This window comes from Canis lupus, chromosome 33 (genome assembly GCF_048164855.1).
Source record: "Canis lupus baileyi chromosome 33, mCanLup2.hap1, whole genome shotgun sequence".
NCBI lineage: Eukaryota > Metazoa > Chordata > Mammalia > Carnivora > Canidae > Canis > Canis lupus.
This window is the reverse complement of record NC_132870.1, coordinates 5,931,579-5,949,715: the sequence shown is the minus strand read 5'-3', so window position 1 is coordinate 5,949,715 and position 18,137 is coordinate 5,931,579. Positions and strand designations below refer to the sequence as shown.

Here is an 18,137-nt window from a genome sequence, read left to right as displayed (position 1 = left end):
TTGGTGGGCAGGTAGGATTATTATTTAACCAGCTTTGAGTCTATGCAACTATTTCAACAATATTTATTTAACCTACAAATATTCTCCTACAATATTTTGCATAGATAGTACCATGCACATAATCAACAATTTCTGGGCAGTCTTGCCTGTTCAAATGGGGTCTATTTTAAGAAAATTATTCTCAAATCTGTGTCTCAAGTAATGAAATCTCTCCTGAGCCTTAGATCTGTGTTGGTGATAACTAGATGTCTTTTCCACAGATCAAGTCTTATTGTAAATATTTTAAACATATTCTCTCCCATCCTGAACTTTCTTCTCTTATATTCACCACTCCAGTCAATGGCTTTACCATTCCAAGCTAGAAACATCAGTGTCATCCTTGATTTCACTTTTTCCTTTACTTCCCACATCCAACTAGCTATCAAATTCTGTAAATTCCATTTTGAGATGCCCCTAGAATCTCTCCATTATCTTTTTCCTTCCCTTCTTATTTCTCCTTTGGAAGATTGCAACAACTCCCTTTCTATTTTCTTATACCAAGTCTTCTCTTCCTCGTTCATTTTCCAAAGCACTACCAGATTTACTTTCCAGAAAACAAACAACAAACACAACTGTTCATGTCAAATATTATTTAAAAGCATCTAAGAGATTCAAATTTTATTCGGAATAGACCTCATACTTCTCTGCATAACTCAACGAGTCATTCCCATTATCTTAATCTCATCCCTTGGTATTCTACTAGGTGCTAGAGTCTCATGGGGACTTGTGTACTGAGGATGAGCAGCAGAGAATGGTCCTCAAGCATGTTCCATGTCTCCTGCTACCTGTTTTATTCTCATTGTTATTTATATCTTTGTGTCTTGATAATTTTAAATCTCTTAGTGCAGGATATTCAGACCCAGATATGTCAACTCAGCTATTTTTGTGTAGGGACATTCTGTCACGGCACTATTCAACTTCCAGTACTTTTTTTAAAGAAAGATTTTATTTATTTATTCATGAGAGACACACAGAGAGAGGCAGAGACACAGGCAGAGAGAGAAACAGGCTCCATGCAGGAAGCCCGACGTGGGACTCGATCCTGGGTCTCCAGGGTCACACCCTGGGCCGAAGGCAGGCGCTTAACCATTGAGCCACCCAGGCGTCTCTACTTCCAGTACTTTAATCTGAAGTAATAGGCAAAACATATATTCTCATCTCCTCTCAGGGGTCTTGGCTCTGACCCTGACTCTCACCCCTGAGCTAAAGGTCAGAGATAGGTTAGGGGTGATGGGCAGGTGAGAGTGATGGATGGGGCAAGGATAAGGGCTAAAATAAATCCCAGGGATGAGTTAAACATTAGAAATTTCTCTTTCACAATTTACTTGAAAATGAAAAATAGGAGTTTTCCAGTTTGGTATCAAAATGACCTGCTTTGGGGTGCCTGGATGGCTCAATCAATTAAGCATCTGCCTTTAGCTCAGGTCATGCATGATCTAGGAGTCCCGGGATCAAGCCCACATCAGGCTCTCTGCTCAGTGCGGGGAGGGGGGGAGGTTCTGCTTCTCCCCTTGCTCCTCATCCTGCTCATGATCTCTCTTTCTTGCTCTCTCAAATAAATAAATAAATAAATAAATAAATAAATAAATAAATAAATAAAATATTTTAAAAAATGACCTGCTTTATCCAGTTGTAACTTTCATCTGTATATGGTAACCTAGAATCCCAGGCAAAATCCTTTCTGTTATCATAAAAATAAGTTCCTCAGGTTGGAGAATTTATTTAAAAAATTCAGCTACCATTTTGATTGTTTATTATAACTTTTTTTGGTGGGGGTTGGGGGGTTCCATTTCTCTCTCTATATGTCCCTCTGTTCTCTCTCCCTGGATTCCTGATATCTTAACCCATATCAATGAGAGCTTTTTTCTTTTTTAAAGATTTATTTATTTATTTGAGAGAGAGAGAGATAGAGGGGGAGGGAGAGGAGAGGTAAAGAATCTCAAGGAGATTGAGTGTGGAGCCCCACACAGGGTTTGGTCCCAGGACCCATGGGATCTTGACCTAAGTGGAAACCAAAATTCAGATGCTCAACTAACTGAGCCAGCCAGGCACCCATCAATGGCAACTTTTAAAAATAAGATCTTTAAGAAATGTATCCTTATTGTATAAAAAGTATTGGTTTTAGAATTTATGGAAACCTAGAGGAAGTCTATCTGTTGGTGGCAGTAATTTATGGGATTATGTGTGGCTGTGTTGACTGTATTACCTATTGTACCCACCTTGGCTGTGACTTGGGCCCCTCCACTAATACCAATGATGTGTGAGTGTGCAGAACATGTGCCCACATCATCTCTTAGCCTGTTGTGTGGTATTTTTATTTTTAATAGACATAGATGATGCTTCACTACCTTCACTCTTACTTTAGGAAAAGATGGTTAAGGATATAGAATGTAATGGACTATTGGAAAATTCAAGTTTTTCATCAGTGTTGATAAATAGATCTCTGGGTAAACAAAGCCCAAGATAGTAATATCAGCAGTTAAGATATTTACTCACATTTGGTTCCTCAGCCATTTGAAACTATATTATATCTGGCTTCTTCTTTCAAAGATCAAGACTTACTGTCTACACAGCGTTCACTGACTTCCACAAAGCTGGCTGGGCAGAGTCCCATGACTCTCAGCTTCTTGGCAGAATTTCTGGACTGGTAGGTCATGGTAGCTTCTTCCCATGCCCCGAGAAAGGTCATAAAGAACAGATCAACTCTGTTAGCATTGAAGAAATTCCTCTCTCCTTCCCTCCCCACCCCTTGAAAGACAGAGTCCCATGTACTGGAGGAGTCATAGTGAAGGGTATGATTTCAAATAAATTTGAATGCTGTTTACTTTTTAAATAGTTTTTTTTTTTGGACGCTAGGAAGGTTCATTTTTGACAGAGTGCTATTTTTTGCTGACTTGATGTAGTGCTCTCTGCTGGATAAAGGGTGGTGTATGTATGCTTGCAAATTTCTATCCTTTCTTCATATGTGCCAATACAGGCTACTAATTTATGGGAAGGACAATTGTATCCCTTTGAACACAGGGGAAGCACTTTAGTCCTTTTCTTTCCTTGCCCCCCCCCTGCCATCCCCTACCTTACTCTCCCAGCTAAGAAGGAGCTCTTAGCACTCATTTGCAATATTTGGGATAAGATAGGTGTTTCTGGATGCCATGAGCTCTTCTTTCATCTCTATTGTTTGGTTTTGGTTTTTATTCTTGCATTTTCCCAATCCCAATCTCCTGAGATGCAATATGGTGCAGGGGTTAAGAGTACAGGCACTGGAGACCAATTTCTGTAACTAGAGTCCCAGCTCCACCACTCATCAGCTCTACAACTTTGTCCAAGTTACTTAGCCTCTCTGTGCCTCACTTGTTTCATGTATAAAATGAGACAAGGTATAGTATCAACCTGTATAACTGTTGTTAAGGATTGAATAGATGGTTCCATGTCAAATTCTTAGAGCAGTGTCTCAGTAAGAGATGTTCATTATTCCATCCCTGTGCTTGTAGAGAATAATTTGAACCTTGGCACTTTGAGTCTCACTTTATCTTTTTGCTCTAAAGGGACAACAACACCAAGGAAAGTACAATAGACTTGGACTACAATGCACATTTGCAAAAATGTAAGCTGTAATTGCATTGGAGAAATACCCTTGTGTGGGTCTCTAATTCTTAGTAATTCTAATTCTTAATGAGAATGCACTCAAGTTCAATATTGTTTTGTGTTTCAGCTCTGTAAGAGCAAAGCATTTTTTAATAAATGAAACATAAAACCTTCCTAATAGTACAGTGAATATACTTTTCTGTACCTCCAGCACCTGATACAATTTTGAGCCTATAGCAGACATTTAATAATGTTTGTTAATTCATAAACTTGGCATAGTGTCATTCCACCAAAAGCCTCCAACAGAAGGCTCAAAGTGGAAAAGAAATGGAGGGGGAGAACTTATTTTTGTATGTTTTCCTATGCCAACACCTAGAATCTTTACAGGGAGGTAGATATACCTTATCACTTGCTTGGAGGTACAGAATAAAATATAAAACATTCCTGTCCCTCAAATAAATGTATATACATTGCCTTTTCTAAATGTTAATATATATGTACCTTTTACCCATTAACCTATATTTGCTTCTTTTTTTTACAGCTATAACCTAACACCAGGCATTTTTGCAACCATAATTTCTAGCCTGGGCATCTCAGTAACTTTCAGAAATTTCTTTTTCTTTTTTCTTGATTCTTCTTTTCATTTTCTTCATTTCTCTATTTAGCTTTCTCTATTCTCTCCTTCTTTCCTTCCTTCCTTCCTTCCTTCCTTCCTTCCTTCCTTCCTTCCTTCCTTCCTTCCTTCCTTCCTTCCCTCCCTCCCTCCCTCCCTCCCTCCTTCCTTTTTTCTTTTCTTGACCTAATATATCAGGTAACAAGTTATAAGTTGTGTCCTTTTCCCCATCCTGCTGCCCACGGACACATAAAATTTATTCAAATCTTTAGGCCCAGACTGAGAGGGTGATTTGGATTCACCTAGACCCAATTAATTTACTATTGTAATACATATTGAAAGTCTCCCGTGATTACTTAGAGGGTAAAAGACAAAAGAATCCCTCTCATGAATGAATTGATAGTTTAGGGAGTGGGCAATACTAGGATAAATCACAACAGGTTAAGTTCTATATGCTTTGGTAGCAGAGAAAATGTTGTGAATAACCTTCCCTGGTTACTGGTCGACTCCCTCTCCTATTCTTCTCTTACCAGGACAACATCTAAATGCACCTCTGGGTTCTATCGGCTTGGTGGCCAGGACTATCTAGGTTTTAAATCAGAGGCTGAAGGATGGTCTTCTCAAAGACTTGCCTGCCCCATGGAAATTAGTGGGATAACTCTCCAATGTTGCTAGCATTTTAAGTATTGTTACAGGAGATCATGTGCTATGTCCTGCTTCTGGGTTTGAGCCTAAATTTAATGATCTTTAAAACCACAGACTGTGCAGGCTTGTGGAACTGCCTATATATGTTGAAAACAAAAATATGATGCGGCCGGTGTGGAATTGCAAGATAAGCAGAGAACCCAGTATATGACTCAGTGGGAGTTTTCCCCGAGGGAAGGATAAAGAAAAGAGTGTACTGTTTTTTTGGCAAAGGAAACTGGCACTTAACATGATTATTGCAACTCTGGGCACTTGGGTTTTCCCACTGGGGAGATCAAACGTGGTAACAGCAGAGCTGTTCTTTCAAAGCTCCTTCATGAGCTCCAATCTCCAACTGAGATGTCAAATGGCCAATATCCCTGGCAAGAAGAGCTTTTTAATTAATTAGTGCCTTGATCTGGCAGCTTGCTGCAAAAGCACCTGAACATGGATGCCTGTGCAAAGAACTGTGGAGGGCCGCTTCCGGTGACTTGCTGCCCTCCCAGAAGCCTGCCTCAAGTGTCAACCTGTCTCCATGGGAAAGACAGGTGCTGTGTCTTCCTCCTGAGGCCTGTTTTTCCTCTTGGTGTTCTTCAGAGAGAGGATTCTGGCAAAGTTTTTCCCCTCATGCAGTCCTAGAGGTGGGACAGAGACAAAAATGAAAGTGTTATTTTCAGTTTCTGTTTGGAGAGCCACAAAAGCCAGCATCTGGAGTAAGCAGAAGGTGTTGAATGGAAGGTTGCACTGTGGCTGAATCAGAGTCTGTTATCTTGCATAATGGAAACCTGGAAATCCCAAGGTTATTCAGGCAGGAAGAGGTTTTGAGGCTGGTCTGGCATCATCAAGGTAATCCAGCATTTTGAGAGACATCCCTCTGTTATCTCTTAAAGGTCTTGAAATCTCAGTTGTTAGAAGCAGTGCTGCCAGGTGTCTCAGAGGAAGCATCCTGCAGGGTTGCAAATGTTTTGTGTGCCCTTGTGCTGCCGTGAAGCACCTTCTGCTCAAGTTGCTACAGGGATGCCCTTTGGAAAACTCTCTTCAGTTTACTTATAAAGGACAGAGATATCCTGAGGGACAGAGCTCTCTGCTCACCTTTCCTAGCAGAGATGTGCTGTGGTACAAATCATAGGATCATAATGAGGACCACTGACTGTGGAGCTTCCAGTCCTGCTCCAGCTAGAGCATCTGGCTTTCTTCCTTTGTTTTTAGCATTAACCATAAGAGGGGAAATGCTTTGTGTGACCGTTTCTTCAATGCTCTTCCAGGTTCTCAAAAGTTTTTAAAAAATCTTTTGGTCCTCTAGAAGAATGTGATTATGTACTTTTACAAATCAAATGGAGTTATTATTTATCTATTGGTAAACATAGGCTATGTAATGTGTAGAATATTTATAGCATCAGGTAATATAATTTCTAGTTATATATAAGTAATTAATGACTCTAGAGCCAAACTGCCCAAATAAAATGCTGCCTCCAGCATTCATTAATTCTGTGATGTGCATCAAGTTACTAAGCCTCTCTGTGCCACACTTTGCTCTTTTTTTTTTTTTTTTTTTGGAGACATCATTTGTACTTTAGTAGTTTAGAAAGGTCTAGTGAGTGAAAGCCAATAACAAGCTTCCACACTGTGATCAAAGACAGCCAGAAAAGCATTTTATGCAGTATATTACTATTATAAGAAAGACTGAAATCCAAAGTTAACCTGAGCTTTGTTTTCAAACTAGAAAATATAAAAACATAAATGCAAATTTAAAATATTATGTTACTGAGTGCCTCAGCAAAGTATAATATTACTTCAGATTTAGATGTGGGAGTGACCAAATGAGGATACAGCTATTAAAGCCTTGAGAATAAATATAAAGTCTTAGACAGATTGAGAAGCACAAGGTGAGAAACCAGGTGAAAGGAGAAATTTGGGGAACAGTACTTTCTTAGAAGTCAAACAAAACAACAGACACAAAAGGATTCCGAGAGTTTGAAGATGTTGAGAAAAGAGAAATCAGTTGGCTCAGGAATGTCTTGGAGATGGAAAAGAAAGGGTGCTGGCCACAGGAGTCAGAGCACAAGTGCAGAAATTAACCTTGACTAGAAGGAGAAACACCCCACCTGCACAGAGAACATTTCAGTATGAATGGATTTGGGGGTAGCATTTCTTCATTTTTAAAATGAAGATAATAAAAGCACCTACCTCAGGGAGTTACTGTCCGGTAAGGACATCAAACTCAAATCTCGTCAGAGTCTACATCATTTCTGAAACTAGTTTCTCTTGATCAAGACACGGATCTGTTCCCCCACTCCATGACAAATTATTTCCCCATCCACACACACACAACGGACAGTGGTAAGACAGAAGGGCGATAACCACATGGCTTCCTACCACTAGAAAGGGGAAACAGACTCACGGCAGCTGCTGGTTGCGTAATCCTGACATCTGTGTGGCCCCTTACCTGGAGTGGGCTTGCTTCTCTTTCTAGGGGATACCTTCCCAGGCCTCTGCCTCTGCCTCTGAGAGGCTGTTCTTTTACTAATATCCTCTTTGGCCACAAGCGAAGGTGGCATTACAGAAAATGCCCTCATCAACTGTGAGCGTAGACACCAACACTGAATACTCTATCTTGCCTGTTCTTAGCACCCACCTACTGACATAGACAACTTAATTCTTGGCCGCATTTCTCTCACCATGTGTTTTTGGAAGTTCCTAAGAGTTTTTCATATGGATTTCTCAGGTTTCCTAATGGAGGTCTGCTAACTTGTCACCTGAGGGAAGCTTGTCTTTGCTTTGGCTGTCAGCTTTCCCTGGAGACGTCGCTTACCCGGCAGCCTGGTGGACAGACGGGCACTATTGCTGTGTAGCTGTGCTCCATAACCTGCAGGGCGCTGCTTTTCTTCAGTGATAAAACTGGAGAACGCCCCTCTCTACAGGTCTGCAAAGTGGTTGGGCCCTTAAGCCTCAGAGAGGCACTGCTTGTTCTCAGCATTCCACAAAGTCTTTCATGAACACTGTGTCTTCAACTTCAGATCTTACCACACTCCCCACTGAGGCACAGGACCTGTTCCTCAATCCAGGAGGAAAGGTACATGCCATGGCATCCCCTCCACTATGCTCATTCACCCCCTCCTTGCCAATATTTTCCTTTCTCCTGAACACTGTTGCACCAAATTTTCTGCCTTCTCTTTTATCCAAACACAGGTCCCATGTCTTAGTACATTAACATATGTGCTCAAGATGGTCCCTACTCAGTTTCATAAATAGGAGATCTTAGAATCCTAATCTGGACAGCTAGGATGCTCTGATAGTCTAGTTCTCCAAGCTGGTGAATAGCTCAAAGTCTTTGCTCTCAAGACTCCTAGTTGTAGGAAAGTGTGAAGGTTAATTCACCAAAATGTTGGTCTTTTTGTTCCTCCAGACACCAATTAGTTGCTAGAGGAAATCCATGTTTACGTTTCTAAAGCTCTCTATCTCTGTTATGTGCATTTTAGCAGTGTCTGGATTTAAAGGATTGAGAAAGCCAGAGTGTCTGTAGATTCTTATCTCGTCCTCCATTCATAAACAAAGGAAGCTAGATCACTTATTGAACCACCCATTCAACATCTGTAGAACCAAGCTTGCCACCTCAGCATTTTAAAAGTTAAATCACTATGTTGTGTACCTGAAGTGAATGTAACATTTGTGTCTAATATACTCAAAACAACAAATAATAAACAAACAAACAAACAAGTACATAAATAGATAAAAGTTGGCTCTTGTTCGCAAACTATTTCTAGTGGGATCAGTGAATACCAGGCAAAGTCATGACCTGGTCAGGAAAACCTATCAGTTTGGCTTCAACTTAATGTAATTTTATTGCCATTTGTAACTGTGAAGTAAAAAAACAAACAAAGAAAAAAAGATTTTATTTTTTAAGATTTTATTTATTTATTCATTCATGAGAGACACAGAGAAAGAGGCAGAGACATAGACAGGAGAAGCAGGCTCCCTGGGGGGAGCCTGATGTGGGACTCAATCCCTGGACCCCAGGATCATGACCTGAGCCAAAGGCAGATGCTCAACCACTGAGCTACCTGGTGCCCCTATTTTCTTTTGAAGTCACTCCTCTTTTCTTCTCTTTCAGTTCCAGTGTAGTTAATATACAGTGTTATATTAGTTATATTAATATACAGTGTTAGTTTCAGGTATATAATCTGGTGTCTCAACAATTTTATACATTAGTTAGTGCTCTTCATGACAAGTGTACTCTTAATCCACTTTACCTATTTACCCATCCCCCATCCATTTCCCCTCTGGTAACCATCAGTTTGTTTTCTATAGTTAAACTCTTAACTATGGAAAACAAGTTTTTTGTTTTTTGTTTTGTCTATTTTTTCCTTGTTCATTTGTTTTGTTTCTTAATTCTGCATATGAGTGAAATCATATGGTATTTGTCTTTCTTTGACTGACTTATTTCACTTGGCATTATACCCTCTAGATCTACCCATGTTGTTGCAAATGGCAAGATTTCTTTCTTTTTTATGGCTGAGTAGTATTCAGTTATACACACACACACACACACACACACACACACACACACACACCACACCTTCTTTATCCATTCATCTATTGATGGAAGCTTGGGCTACTTCCATAATTTAACTACTGTAAATAATGCTGCAATAAACAGAGATACATGTATCTTTTCCAATTAGTGTTTTGTATTTTTTGGGTGAATACCCAGTAATGTGATTCCTGGATCATAAGGTAGTTTCTTTTTTATTTTTTTGAGGAACTTCCATGCTGTTTTCCACAGTGGCCGCACCAGTTTGCATTCTTACCAACAGTGCAAGAAGGTTTTTTCACATCTTCACCAACACTTGTTTCATGTGTTTTTGATTTTAGCCATTCTGACCAGGTGTGAGGTGATATCTCATTGTGTGGTTTTGATTTACATTTCCCTGATAAGTGATGTTGAACATCTTTTCATGTGTCTATTGGACATTTGTATGTCTACTTTGGAGAGATGTTTGTTCATGTCTTCTGCCCATTTTAATCAGATTATTTTTTTAAAAAGATTTTATTTATTTGAGAGACAGCAAGCACTCAAGCAGGAGGGAGGGGCAGAGGGAAAGGGAGAGAGACAAGCAGACTTCCTGCTGGGTACAGAGCCCAACATGGGGCTCAATCCCAGGACTCCAAGATCATGACCTGGGCCAAAGTCAGATACTTATTCTGATTGAACTACACAGGCACCCCAGTTTTGTTTTTGTTTTGTTTTTAGTGTTGAGTTTTATCAGTTCTTTATATATTTTGAATAATAACTCTTTATTGGATATGTCATTTGCAAATATCTTTTCCCATTCTGTAGGTTGTTTCTTAGTTTTGATGATTTCCTTTACTGTGTAGAAATTTTTTATTTTGATGTAGTCCCAACAGTTTATTTTGCTTTTGTTTCCTTTGCCTCAGGAGATATACCTAAAAAAAGTTGCTATGGTCAATGTCAAAGAAGTTATTGCCTATGCTGTCCCAGGATTTTTATGATTTCTTGTCTCACATTTAGGTCTTTAATCCATTTTGAGTTTATTTTTGTGTATGGTGTAAGAAAGTGGTCCAGTTTCATTCTTTTGCATGTAGCTGACCAGTTTCCTCCCCACCATTTGTTGAAGAGACTTTCTTTTTCCCATAGCATGTTCTTGCCTCCTTTGCAGTAATTGACCATATAATCATGTGTTTATTCCTGGTCTCTCTAGTCTCTTCCATTGATCTATATGTCTATTTTTGTGCCAATACCATACTATCTTGATTACTATAACTTTGTAGTATATTTTGAAGTCTGGAATTGCGATGCCTCCAACTTTGTTCTTCTCTTCAACATTGCTTTGCTATTCAGAGTCTTTTGTGGTTCCATACAAATTTTAGGATTTTTTTTTTTTTTTTTTAGTTCTGTGAGAAATGCTTTTAGTATTTTGATAGGGACTGCATTAAATCTGCATATTACTTTGGGTAATATAGATACTTTAACAACACTTGTTCTTCTTACTCATGAGCATGGAATATCTTTCTGGTTATGTCATCATCAATTTCTTTCATCAGTATTTTATGGTTTTCACAATACAGATCTTTCACCTTTTGGTTAAGTTTATGCCTAAGTATGTTATTATTTTCAGTACAGTTGTAAATGGGATTGTTGTCTTAATTTCTCTTTCTGCTCCTTCATTATTAGTGTATAGAAATGCAACAGATTTCTATATATTGATTTTGTATCCTGTGGCCTTACTGAATTCATGTATCAGTTCTAGTAGTTGTGTGTGTGTGTGTGTGTGTGTGTGTGTGTAGCCTTTAGGGTTTTCTATATGTAGTATCATATCATCTGCAAATAGTGAAAGTTTTACTTGTTCCTTACCAATTTGGATGCTTTTTATTTCTTTTTCTTGTCTTTTTGTTGTGGCTAGGACTTCTAGTACTATGCTGGATAAAAGTAATGAGAATGGGCATCTTTCTCTTGTTCCTTATCTTAGAGGAAAATCTCAGTTTTTCACCATTGAGAATGCTATAATTGTGCGATTTTACATATGGCCTTTATTATGTTAAAGTATGTTTTCTCTAAACCTACTTTGTTGATGATTTTTATCATGAATGGATGCTGTGCTTTGTCAAATTTTTTTTTCTGCATCTATTGAAATGATCATGTGGTTTTTATTCTTTTTCTTGTTGATATGATGTATCATGGTGATGGATTCATGAATTTTGAACCACCCTTACATCCCAGGAATAAATCGCACTTGATCATGGTGAATAGTTTTTTTAAGTGTATTGTTGGATTTTTTTTTTTAATATTTTGGTGATGATTTTTGCACATGTTCACTAGAGGTATTGGCCTATAGTTCTCTCTTTTTTCTTTATCTGGTCTTGATATCAGGGTGATGCTGGTTTCATAGAATGAATTTGGAAGCTTTCTTTCCTCTTCTACCTTTTGGAATACTTTGAGAAGAATAGGTATTAACTTTTCTTCAAATGTTTGGTAGAATTCACCTGTGAAACTGTCATGTCCTGGACTTTTGTTGGTCAGGACATTTTTTGATTACTGATTTAGTTTCATTCCTTCCAATCAGTCTGTTCAAATTTTCTCTTTTTCCTGATTCAATTTTGAGAGGTCATATGTTTCTAGGAGTTTATCCATTTCTTCTAGAATGTCCAATTTTGTGGCATATAATTTTTCTTAATATTGTCTTATAATCCTTTATATTTCTGTGATTTCTGTGTCACTTGATATTTTTTTTCTTTCATTTTGATTTTGAGTCCTTCTCTTTTTTATGAATCTGGCTAAAGGTTTATTGATTTTATTGATCTTTTCAAAGAACTAGCTCCTGGCTTCGTTGATGTGTTCTATTGTTTTTGTTTAGTTTAGTTTAGTTTCTATTTCATTTATTTTTGCACTAATCTTTATCATTTCCTTCCTTTTACTGGTTGGGACATTTTTGTTTTCCTAGCTTTTTTAGGTAATATAGTTAAGTTATTTATTTGAGATTTTTCTTGCTTCTTGAGGTATCCCAGCTATAAACTGCTGTCTTAGAACAGCTTTTGCTGCATCCCAAAGGTTTCAGATCATTGTATTTTTATTTTATTTTGTCTCCATATATTTTTTGTTTTCCTCTTTGATGTCTTGGTTGACCCATTTATTGGTTCATAGCATGTTATTTAACCTCCGTATATTTTTGGTCTTCCCAGATTTTTCCTTGTGGTTGATTTCTATTTTCATAGAGTTGCTCAGAAAAGATGCATGATATGACTTCAGTGTTTTTGAATTTGTTGAGACTTGCTTTGTGGCTTATTATGTGTTCAATTCTGAAGACTGTTCCATGTGCACCTGGAAAGAATGTGTATTCTGCTGTGTTAAGATAGAGTGTTCTGAATATATTTGTTAGGTCCATCTGGTCCAATGTGTCATTCAAAGCCTCTTGGTCCTTGTTGATTTTCTGTTTGGATGATCAGTCTATTGATGTAAGTGGGGTGTGGGGTGTTAAAGTCCCCTACTGTTGTTGAGTTGCTATTGATTACTTCCTTTATGTTTGTTATTAGCTGCTTTATGTATTTGGGTGCTCCTATGTTGGGTGCATAAATATTTACTGTTGTTATATCTTCTTGTGGGATTGTCCTTTTCTATAATTATATAGTGTTCTTCTTTGTCTTTTGTTACAGTCTTTGTTTTAGTCTCTTTTGTCCGGTTCATTTTGCTACTTTGGCTTTCATTTCACATCCATTTGCATAAATGTTTCTCCATTCCTTCACTTTCAATCTGCGTGTGTCTTTAGGTTTGAAATGAATCTCTTGTAGGCAGAATATAATGGGTCTTGTTTTTTATCCATTCTGTCTCCCTATGTCTTTTGGTTGGACCATTTAGTCTATTTACATTCAAAGTAATTATTGATAGATATTATTGCCATTTTGTTACTTGTTTTTGTGATTATTTCTATTGATAGATATTATTGCCATTTTATTACTTGGTTTTTGTGATTATTTCTATAGTTCTTTCTTTCTTCGTTTCTTCCTGTGCTGTTTTCTCTCACAATAAGTTGGCTTTCTTTAGTGATATACTTGGATTCCTCTCTCTGTCTTTTTTTTTTTAACATATCTATTACTGGTTTTGGATTTGTCATTACCATTAGGTTTGTATTTAACATCTTCTGCATATAGCAATGTATATTAAATTGATGGTCATTTAAGTTTGAACCCATTCTTCACTTTTCTCCTCCCCCATGTTTTAGGTATATTGTATCATACATTACATCCTTTAATTTTATGAGTCCCTTGACTGATTTTTATACATATAATTTTACTGTTTTTGTGCTTCCTACTTTTTCTATTCCTACTTATAGTCTTTCCTTTCCACTCAGAGTCTTCTTTAACATTCTTGTAGGGTTAGTTTAGGGGTGATAAATTCCCTTAACTTTTGTCTAGGAAACTCTCTCTCCTTCTGTTCTGAATGATAGCCTTACTGGATAGAGTATTCTTGACTAAAAGTCTTTTTCTTTCAGCACTTTGTATGTATCACGCCCCACTGATTTCTGGCCTGCAAAGTTTCTGCTGAAAAACCAACCAGTAGACTTTTAGGGTTTCCCTTATACGTAACTGTTTTTTTTTTTTTCCTGCTATCTCTGTGGGATTGTTTGTTGTGTTGTCTCTTTAAAGGCAGGACTCAATTTCCTATTGTCCTCCCAGCATTCTAGGAGCTGAACCCACTGATTTTTAAAGCTCAAGGTATGAAGCTCCACTGATTGTAAGAAGTTGTGAACTTTTCAAAGTCCAATGTTGTAGGGATTTGTCATCCCTGTGTGTATCCCTCATTCCTGGGGTGCCTGGTGAGGGGGTCTGTTCCTCTGCCCTCTCTGTGTCTGCCATACCCCTCCCTTCTGTGGACAATCCCTGGAGTCTGTTTAGCTCCCAACATTGTCTCCACCCTTCCTACCCTCTTTGACGTGGCCTCTTCTCTACATTTAGCTATGGAGAATCTGTTCTGCCAGTCTTTGGGTCATTTTCTAGGTTTTTTACACTAATGTGGATGCTATCTAGTTCCATTTATTGTGGGGAGATGAGTTTAGGATCCTCCTACTCTGCCATCTTCTCAATAAAAAAAGAAAAAAATATATATATATATTTTTAGAAAAAATATTTTAAGATGAAAGCCCAGGAATAAAATAAAAATATTTTAAGATGAAAGTCCAGAAATAATATTGATTCTATAAAAATTAGCTATATATGCCATTGAAAAATAATATAGATTGATTCAAGAGAGATTATTGGGGTTAGCATGACATTGTGAAAAGACCTAGATCTTCGATTTGGTTTCATCATGGATTTATGTGGTTTGGGGGCAGTATCTTAATTTCAGCATCTATTTCCTTATTTGATAAATGGTTATATGGCTATAATAGCATTTACGCCCAATATAAAACTGTTTGTGTGGATAAACAGTGCATCTGTTAGAATGGCATGAATGGGTTTTCTGGCATGAGGGTGGAGAGGAGGAAAAGAAGGAGGGGTGAAGAAAGAAGACCATATTTGCTTTCTGCAAAGTCCATGGGAAGACAGAAGGAGAAGATTTAAAAAATTGTGCAGTTTTTGTGAAGGGAAGAAGAGAGAGGGAAGGTTCGACTGCGGGAAATTTGTTTTGCAATTTCTTGCTTTACTAATGAGAAGAGCTGGGCATGGTGCCCCTCTTCATGAATCAAATTGTGATGAACACTGTGTACTGTTTGCTCTTCAAAGGCAGGAACCACAATGCTGTTGTTTCTCTTCTTCCTAGCACATCCAGACTGGACACTGAAACAGAGCTGGTTTTTAATAAATGCCTGTTGAATGATGGATAAAGGAATGAATGGATCCAAGGTATAATTTTACCACATGAGGATACAAAGCAATATCCTGATGAATGCTTTTTGCATGAATGAAGTGAGCACATAACTCATACTCAATGATTGTGTAATTAGGTTAATTTGAAGACTACAAAGTATACAAATACGTGGGTACTAAACAGTTAAAGTGCAGAACCCCAGTGAGACAGCAGGTAGACTGTTTTCAACTCTTGCCAATACTGCTGCTGCAACTAGGGATGATTAAGAATTTGTTTGTATGATAAAGGAAGCGACGATGTAGATGTAGTTTGGAGACTTCCAGGTAATATAGGAATCTCTTTTGTACTTTCAATATGAAGATTTGTCTTGTAAAATCTAGAGCAATTTTTAAGATCCTTATTGCCACAGTAATACAGACAGTGTTTGCACATTATACATTGGAAAAGAACAGCAGCCCCTATAAAATTGGGTGAATTTGTAGACATGTTCAGAGCTTTTAAATAAGGTATTTAAAAGCATGACCTTGAAGCATTTGCCAAAAATTTAGACTTTAAAGAAGTGTAAACCCACTAGGGCCACCTTTTTTCACTGTTGATGCTCTGTTTACATTTGATGAATGAATAAGTGAATGAAGGGAAATTTGGTCAGAACTTCTTGAATCTTCTATTCTTCTATTTCAGCTTGCCAAAACACTAACTCCTAGAGAGATTGGATAAATAGCAGAATGAGTAGGTGGAAGATTGTGATATGTAACAGCTCCACTTACAGATATGTTTAGGACTTGGCATGGAAGAATGTAGTTATCTGCAGACCTGGACAAGTTTTTCCCCACCACCTGAAAGTTCATGTTATTCCATTTTGCTTTTATGAAAGACCTACATTAGTGTCTTTTTTTTTTTTTTTTCTAACCAAAGAAAATTAGAAGAGGACTTTCAGTTTTATGAAGTGGCAATTGCTTCTTCTCTTTATACCATTTTGGGCTTAGAAGATATTTTATAGTAACACTCTACTTTTGATAGTGGAGGAACACTATTTTTATTTAAGAACAAAGAAGAATTTTAGCTACTATAGGGAACAACCAAAGGTAAGCAGGGTATAGATATGACTCAGGAAGTCATTTCACTAAGACTATGCAGTCATGAGATGTGTTTTAGGGGTAAAGAATGAGAATATTTGAATTTTTGGGTCACCTTTGTGGAAGGATATTTTAATGCAAATTGATGAGAGTTTACCACCATAAGGTAGAGACACGTACCAAAAGCCTTGCTGGCCTTACGGTCTTAGAGTAAGAGAAAGAGGAGCAATAGCACTGGTAATGCCAAGCCACTTGAATTGTCTGAGCTCTCTTACACATTTTTGTCCTTAGATATGCTTCTGTTCATTTTACTTTGTCCTTCTACTCTGCCAGGAAGGCTCTTCATTAGGACCCTGATCACCGGTTACTTCTGGGTCAGAGTCTTCAGTGACTCTCCAAGCTATTTCTTTTCTTCATTCCTAGCACATTGGACATTTGTTTTTACAGCACTCTTTCATATATGATTATGGAGCGCCTACAATGTACCAAGGTGAACAAGGTGAAATTGTTGTTTGTCAGAGGTTCACAGTCCAGTAAAGGAAATAACATTTACAGTAGACTAACTAGAAGAAGGCTATGGGACATATGCTGTCGAAGGCAATTTGTTGGGAAGTGGGGCATATTCAGACGATTTCAGAAAAGTTTAGGTAAATATAGGGAAGCTAGAGGTGGCTGTGAGTACATTTCTAGCATTTTCAGCATGTAACTGCCCCATGTTGAGTTCTTTGAATTACACCTGTAATATAATATAATATAATATAATAATATAATATAATATAATATATAATATATAATATAATAAATATAATTCTATATATAATTCTTTATATTACACCTGTAATATAAATCATACATTGACAGATAACATTAAAGAAAACTGCATGGAACCCTGGCCAGCCCCATCCCATTTGCTTTCATGTTTGATCCAGACATATTTGTTTTACAGCTCACTCTCATCTAACAGATTTTAAATTCCTGACTCTGTATCTCCACTGAGATAGAAATCCACCTCTAGCCCTCCTTGGGTTGTCAACACTTCCCGATTCTTTCTTACACTGCTGCTAGTTTAGCTTTCTCATCCAGCTCTGGTCTCTTCCAGGTCAGTTCACTCCTCTTTAGGCCCTAACACCACAGGTAGCCACCCCCACTTGGTTCCTTGGCTGGTACCACAATCCTCCTGGGAGGTTGGGCTTTCTGTCACCCATCTGGGTAGAGAGCTACTTCTGCTTCATTTTTCTACTGTGCCTGCTAAACAGGCCTGGGTGAGAAGACATAAACATGGGCACAGGGGACAGCAGATGCCTATGCTGATAGGCACAGAACACAAAGAAGTAAATTTAGGAGGCACAGTGGTGTATGTTTCTGCTCTTGAGGTTAGAAGGTAAGGCAGAGTTATACATACTCTCTGTGTCTTAGAAACACCTGAGGAGAAAGGGCAGAACTAGAGATTCCTGTGCATATCTCTCCTCCCTGAGATTCTGATTCAGTTGTTTTGGCAGATGGCCTGGGCACTGACAAATTTTGAAGCTCTCTGAAGGATTCTGCTGTGCAGCCAGAGTTGAAAACCACTGAGCTAAGGGTATGTATGATGCGTTTCCATCTCAAAGTTCTTTTTCTTATGAACTGGCCCTGGTTAAGTGGACTGAGTTTGCTACCTAACTCAATCTCCCCCATGTAATTGATACTGCTCCCAGGTCCCCACTGCTAGGGATTTGGAAAACAGTGGCACTTCCCTCATGGATCTTTGTTTTACACCACCCATAATGTGGCCTTGTGCTGTCATTGGATCTAGAACTAGAGCTTGAACTAGACTTGAATGTCT

The 18,137-nt window shown here is 38.1% G+C and overlaps 1 protein-coding gene across 20 annotated transcripts in view; it reads left to right on the top strand.

The window, feature by feature from the left end:
• RASGEF1B (RasGEF domain family member 1B) overlaps positions 1-18,137 on the top strand; it is a 545,064-nt gene that overhangs the window by 195,035 nt on the left and 331,892 nt on the right. For 8 of the 20 annotated variants that reach the window (XM_072809895.1, XM_072809896.1, XM_072809882.1 and 5 more), the window contains one exon: positions 17,815-17,894. The exons of 7 other annotated variants lie outside the window; for them this stretch is intronic. The gene's annotated coding sequence lies outside the window, so the exon portion shown is untranslated. Of the gene's footprint in view, positions 1-15,191; positions 15,275-17,814; positions 17,895-18,137 lie in introns of all 20 variants that reach the window. 5 more of the 20 variants (XM_072809897.1, XM_072809885.1, XM_072809887.1 and 2 more) reach the window with 1 other exon arrangement.